General features: G+C 38.8%; 1 pseudogene; it reads left to right on the forward strand.

Annotated features, from left to right (window-relative positions):
* Positions 1–817: 817 nt before the first annotated feature.
* LOC112649341 (melanoma-associated antigen D1-like) lies at positions 818–1,902 on the forward strand (annotated as a pseudogene).
* Positions 1,903–6,777: the final 4,875 nt, after the last annotated feature.

The raw sequence follows: 6,777 nt of genomic DNA on the forward strand, positions 1-6,777 counted from the left end.
CATCCAGATCTTGGAGGCACCACCTACCAACCAGGCCACAGCAGCTGGGCCAAATGCTAGTCCCCAGAGTTCACAGTCCCCAAAAGCCAATGAGATGGCTGATGTTCAGGCTTTAACAGCTGCCACTAGGTCCAAAACAAATTTTAAGGCTCAGAACACCACCACAAAAGGCCCAAATCATGCCTTTGATTTCTCTTAGGGTTTCAATGCCAAAGAGATACCCAATGTGGCACCTAAGGCAGCCTATAAATCCCAGAATGCCACCCCAAAGGGCCCAAATGGTGCTTAGGATTTTTCTGAAACCACTAAGGCCTTAACAGCTGATATCCAGATCCAGAATATTGACCAAGCCAAGATGGCCACTTCCAAGACTGAGGCACAATCCACCTAAGTGTCTCTGAATCTGATGGTGCAGCCGCACAGATAGCAGTTGCTTCCTACGATCAGACTCTGGAGTCCAGGGCCATAATTTGGGGTGAGAGGACCTGTAAGATAAATAACTTGAATGTGAATGAGAACAGCAGTGGGAATCAGAGGAGGGCTCCACTGGCTCCAGGGACTTGAGGGTCTGCATCAGTTACAGTTACTACTCAGAACCCATATGGTGCACCCCCAAACTGCTCTAGCAGACCCCATTGGCCTGGCAGAACCCATCAGGTAGATCCTACCAACACGTCGGAGCTTCCCAGCTAGGCAGACCCAAACAGGCTGGCAAAACTCAGCTGCCTGACGGAAACCCATTGTCTGGCCTGGTATGGTTGTCTGGCTGAACGCACTGGCTTAGCAGAATCCACCTGGATGGCAGAACCCATGACGCTGCGATGGTCCTCCAGATTGGCAAAGCCTTCCTACCCCTACCACCAGCCTGGCTTCTGCTGCCTAATTGGTCACTTCCCACCGACTGGCCACACCCACCTAACTGGTAGAACATGCGACCTTCTCCCATCTTGCGTGCCTCACAGAACCTGGGTTCCTCACAGTCACAAGATACAGCCCTTCTTCAGGAAATAACAACTAAGTTGGCTGAATACCTGATGCTTAAAGATTACACTAAGGTGCCCATCAGATGCTCAGAAATACTGAAGAATATCATCCATGAATACACTGATGTTTATACAGGAGAAGAAATTTGGGATTCAATTGAAGGAGATTGACAAAGAAGAACACCTATATATTTTCATCAGTACTCCTGAGTCCCTGACTGATATACTAGAGACAATTGAAGACACACCTAAGCCCAATAACACTATCTTAGTGATATGAGGCATCATCTTCAGGATTGGCAACCACGCCAGTGAAGTTGTTCTCTGGGAGGCATTATGCAAGATGGCACTGCATTCTGGAATGAGATTGATCTCCTTGGAGATCTAAGGAAGCTTCTCACTTATAAGTTTGTAAAGCAAAAGTACCTGTATTACAGATGAGTGCCCAACAGCAACCCTCCTGAGTATGAGTTCCTCTGGGACCTCTGTTCCTACCATGAAACCAGCAGATGAAAATGCTGAGATAGAGATTCCGAAGAGAGATCCTTGGAACTGGACTGCACAGTTCATGGAGACTGCAGATGAGGCCTTGGGTTTTCTGGATGCTGCTGCAGCTGAGGCTAAGGACCAGGCTGAAGGGAGAACTTGCAAGGGTATTAGAGATGAAGCTGTAGCTGGGCCCTGTAGCTGAGATGACATTGAGTTTGAGCTGCTGATCTGGCATCAGGAAGGAGATTTTGGCGAAACCTGGTCTAGAATCCCATTTACCTTCTGGGCCAGATACCACCAGAATGCCTACTCTGATTTTGTCAGACCTTCACTGGCCCCATTATTGGCCCTGGTGGTACAGTCAATGCCAACTCTGCTTCCAACTTTGGTGTCACTGGTTTATTCTGGGTTGAGTGAGATGTTGATGTTGCTAGTCAGCTGCAATAGTCTTTCCCCTGAGTGAGGCTGAAGCCTCAAATTTCTTCTAAACACAGCTATCTAGAAAGCCACATCCTCTTGACTAAAAGTGGCATGTAGGACAAATTTACTTGCTCTTCCTTGTCTGTTGCCTTTCTTTCCCCTTGTGTGCTGTCAAGTTTTGGTATCAAATATAAACTTTGGAACAGCAAAGTGAAAAAAAAAATCTATTCTGCCTGTGCTCCATAAATAGAACAAAGGGCCTGAATGGCAGAATATCTGCTTGTAATATGGTTTACTGAATGTTCCAAGCCCACTGTTGATACCTACTTCTTAGAAACAAACAAAAATAAAGGTTCGTTTCAAAATATCACTGCACATTGATAATGCACCTGATCACCCAAGAGCTCTGATGAAGATGTACAGTGAAACTAATGTTGTTTTTGTGCCTCTAACACAACATCCATTCTGTGGCCCATGGATCAAAGAGTAATTTTGACTTTCGAGTCTTATTACTGAAGAGATACATTTTGTGAGACTATAGCTGCCATAGATAATGATTCCTCTAATGGATCTAAGCAACGTAAATTGAAAACCCTCTGGAAAGGATTCCCCATTCTAGATGCCATTAAGAACATTTCTGATTCATGAGAAGAGGTCAAAATATCAACATTAACAGGATTTTGGAAGATGTTGATTCTAAAACTCATGGAGAACTTTGAGGGGATCAAGACTGCAGTGGGAAAAATAACTGCAGATTTGTTGGAAATCACAAGAGAACTAGAATTAGAAGTGGACCCTGAAGATGTGCCTGAATTTTCCAGAATCTCATGATGAAAGTTTAACAGGTGAAGAGTTAATTTTTATGGAAGACCAAAGAAAGTCGTTTCTTGAGATGAAATCTACACCTGGTGAAGATGCTATGAAAATTGTTGAAATGACAGCAATCATTTAGGATATTATATAAAGTTAGTTGATAAAGTAGTAACTGCACTTGAGAGGACTGACTCCAATTTTGAAAGACACTCTACCATGGGTGAAATGTTATCAAATAGCATCACACACTACAGAGAAATCATTTGTGAGAGGAAGAATCAATCAATGTGGTTCAATTTCACTGATATTTTAAATTGCCACAGCCATTCCCATCATCAGCAACCACTACTCTGCTCAAGTAGCCATCAACTTGAAGCAAGAACCTCCACCAGGCAAAAAATTATGACTCCCTGGAAGCTCAGATGATGGTTAGCATGTTTTAGCAATAAGGAATTTTTTAATCAAGGTGTGTGCATTTTTCAGGCATAATGCTACTACACAGTTAATATATTTCAGTATAGTGTAAATATAACTTTTACATACACTAGGAAACAAAAAAATAATTTGACTAGCTTTATTACAATTTAAACTTTATTACAGTGGTCTGAAACCAATTTTCAACTGTCTCTGAGATACACCTGTAGAGGGTAGATCATTCCCCACTTAATTCTTCTCCCATACAGTAACATCTTTCTCTCCTTTGAGGTTATATATGACTTTATAGTATCTCTGTTTGGGCAGTTATGACTTTCTACAGTCTCATTTTCCTCCATTATAATGCAAGTTCTTTTAGGGACCTGATTTTTTGTGTTTGTATCCTTCACAGTTCCTTGTATATAGAAGGGGCAAAATAGTTGTTAACAAATAAATCCCTTGGGTGACCATAGATTCATTCAAAAAGTCCAGAATGATAAGAGGTAGCCTCTATAACAATAAAGCATTTTTAAGATGTTTTAAGTTTTAAAACAATAAACAGAAGTTTTAAGATGAACTAAAAGTATTAGAAAATTGATAATATAAATTGTTATATTTCAAGAAATGATACAAATAAAAAAAGAAAAAATCATTAAGTTTTTATTCAGCAAGTATTGAACTCCTGCAGTATACTACTTTATTAGGAGCAGAGGTTATAAAAATGAATAAGACATGGTGTCTTCCCTATAGGAGCATGTTAATCTCATTCAAGGTACGCTTTTTACTGAGAGAGAGTGTTAATTCTACAATGGGTTATTAAGGGAATCCAGGGATATTTGTGATTATGGTGTTAAAAGAATTTGTCACAGACAGAAACTATATCTATCTAAAACCATTCCCACTGTGCTGTCTCACCACTAAATTCACAGCATGGATGATTATACTGGATCACCTTTCAACTGCCTTCCTTCCCTAAGGATATTATGTACTTGCTGTGATAATGCAACTTAAAAAGAGTTGACATAGATTCCATTAACGTGTAACTTGCTTACGAGGAGTTGTGTTAACATAAACAACTATCAAAATAGCTGATATGAGCAGTATGATTTCTATATATAATATGAACCACACATCTCATATTTATACAGACTTGGACCATCTATATATAAATGTACAATTCTATATAAAGTTTCTTAATTTTTATGATGTGTATGTGACCATTAAAAGTTAAGTTATAATAGATCAGTGCTATTCTGTGGTTATAAAATGTGGTCTTTAATTATTTTTTTAAAGATTTTATTTATTTATTCATAAAAGAGAGAGAGAGAGAGAGAGGCAGAGACACAGGCAGGGGGAGAAGTAGGCTCCATACAGGGAGCCTGACGTGGGACTCAATCCAGGGTCTCCAGGATCATGCCCCAGGCTGAAGGCAGTGCTAAAGCCATCTGGGCTGCCGGTGGTCTTTAATTAAATGTGACTTTTCACACTTGGACTTTTGGGAGATGGAAGCTCCTCAAAATATTTCATTGAAGACATCTGCCAAAAGGGTTTATTTTCATGAGTGAGAAGACATTGATAGCTCACAGGACAAATTCCCACATTATCTTTTCTTTACATCACTAATGAACATTTCATCCACTAGATTACTCAAGATTTCGAATATTATTTCTATTTTTTTCAAAATAGGCTTTAGAAAATTGTCTCTTTTTCCCCTTACTACCCCTACCCTTGGGGGAAATCTCAAGTCAGGATGACTTTAAAATTCATTTATGCTAACACATTATTAAGAATTTAGGAAGTACTAGACCAATATAAGTTGTTTCTTATGAAAATATTTGTCTTAGCCAATTTGGGTTACTACAACAAAATGCCATAAGCTGCATGGCTTATAAACAACAGAAATTTATTTCTTATAGTTCCAGAGGCTGAAAGTCCAAGATTGAGGTGCTAGCTAGCCTGGTTCTTGTGAAAGTTGTCTTCTCATTTGTGGACTGTCAATTCACATGGCAGAAAGATAGTGAGAACTCTTTGGAGTCCTTTTTATAATCTATTAATTAATCCTGTTCATAAGGGCTCTACCCTCATGACCTAATTATCTTCCAAAGGTCCTACTTCCTAATATCATGACATTGTGGGTTAGGATTTCAACACAAGGATATTGGGGGAACACAAACATTCAGTCCATAACAATTTTTTAAACAAAAATCCCTGAGATAAATCTTATAACATTATCCTTTGCATCCAAATTACTAACTCAATGATGCTGTGAAAAGAGTTGTCATTGATAATAATAATAATAATAATAAGTAATAATGATGCCATTTACTTAGTTCCTTTCATCTTGAGCATTCTGAAAACCTTAAAAGGAATCATTTCTGACATGTAACCATCTCTGGGGAAAATTTGGAAGCTATTTGCCAGCTGGCCATCAGTTAGAGACAGGAAGTAAAGAACGTGATTCCCAGCAGATACTGCAGGATATACAATGTAATTACCTAATTTCAAGTAGATTTTGGACACTGGAGCTAATTAATGTCCATATCCTTAAAAAAGTGGCATTGGAAAATTATTGAGTACAAAGTGATCAGGACTTCAATTGTACATCTTAGCTAAAAGACAAAGCTTCCAATAACAGTGTCTTCACAATTGCTGATTCAATGCTGCTTGAACAAACTGAATCACAGTGAGAAGCAATTAAGAGATGTGGTAATTTCTTAGCTGAGAATATAATGTACATACACACACATACACACACAAAAGAATATAAAAAGTCTGGAGATTTATTGTGTAGATTTGCAAATGCAGTAATGTGTCCTAACACTAATTGCCAACTGTTAATTTTACAGTGCAGCTTCCCTGCTTCTTGATTCAACAGTGCAGGTGTACCCCATTCCATGAGGATTCACGAATGAGAAATTCACCATAATGGAAGAGTAGGGCATAAATTCAATATATATTTCCAGAAATATCACAAGAATAGAAATTTTTCAGCAGACAGTTTCCAGGAGCATATACAGAATGAAATCTCCAGTTGTCTCTACCTTGCCACAGAAACAGCAGGATATGAACAGCTGCTACTCATATCTCCCAGTCTGATCTTGGATGTGCCATCAAATCTAGGTTGTGGCAGTAGGGGAGGATAAGTTGCCTGCATGAAGCAAGCATTTGAAACTAAAGCAAGGTAGAAAGAGCAGGGCTTCCTGCATCCCATGCCTTAATTGAGCCATGGCTTCAGGCAGGTGGCAGATGTTCAGAGTTAGTGGAGTAACTGTACTCTTGTGCTATAATCACCTAGAGGCAGAAACAGCAGAAAAAAATTAGGAACACATTCCTTACATTTGATGGAAAAAGATAATTTATTTTATAGAAATCTGCTCTACAAGCAGTTTTTCTGGGTAGTGACTATTAATTAAACCAAGTAATGCCAACATATGGTGAGATCTGCTACTAATTCAATGATTAAATATCAGAAAGGCAACAATAATTAAAAAAAACATGAGCACTTAAAAATAGTTAAGGAGAAAAATAAACACCCCTCAAACAATTCAGGTGAAAAAAACACATTTTATTCATTTAGTATATAGATATCATGTCCTTATCTCCAGTTATATTTTAATGCTAACATTGAAGTACAAGGTTATACTCTTATCTTCCCAAC

The sequence above is a fragment of the Canis lupus genome, chromosome X (genome assembly GCF_003254725.2).
Source record: "Canis lupus dingo isolate Sandy chromosome X, ASM325472v2, whole genome shotgun sequence".
Lineage (NCBI taxonomy): Eukaryota > Metazoa > Chordata > Mammalia > Carnivora > Canidae > Canis > Canis lupus.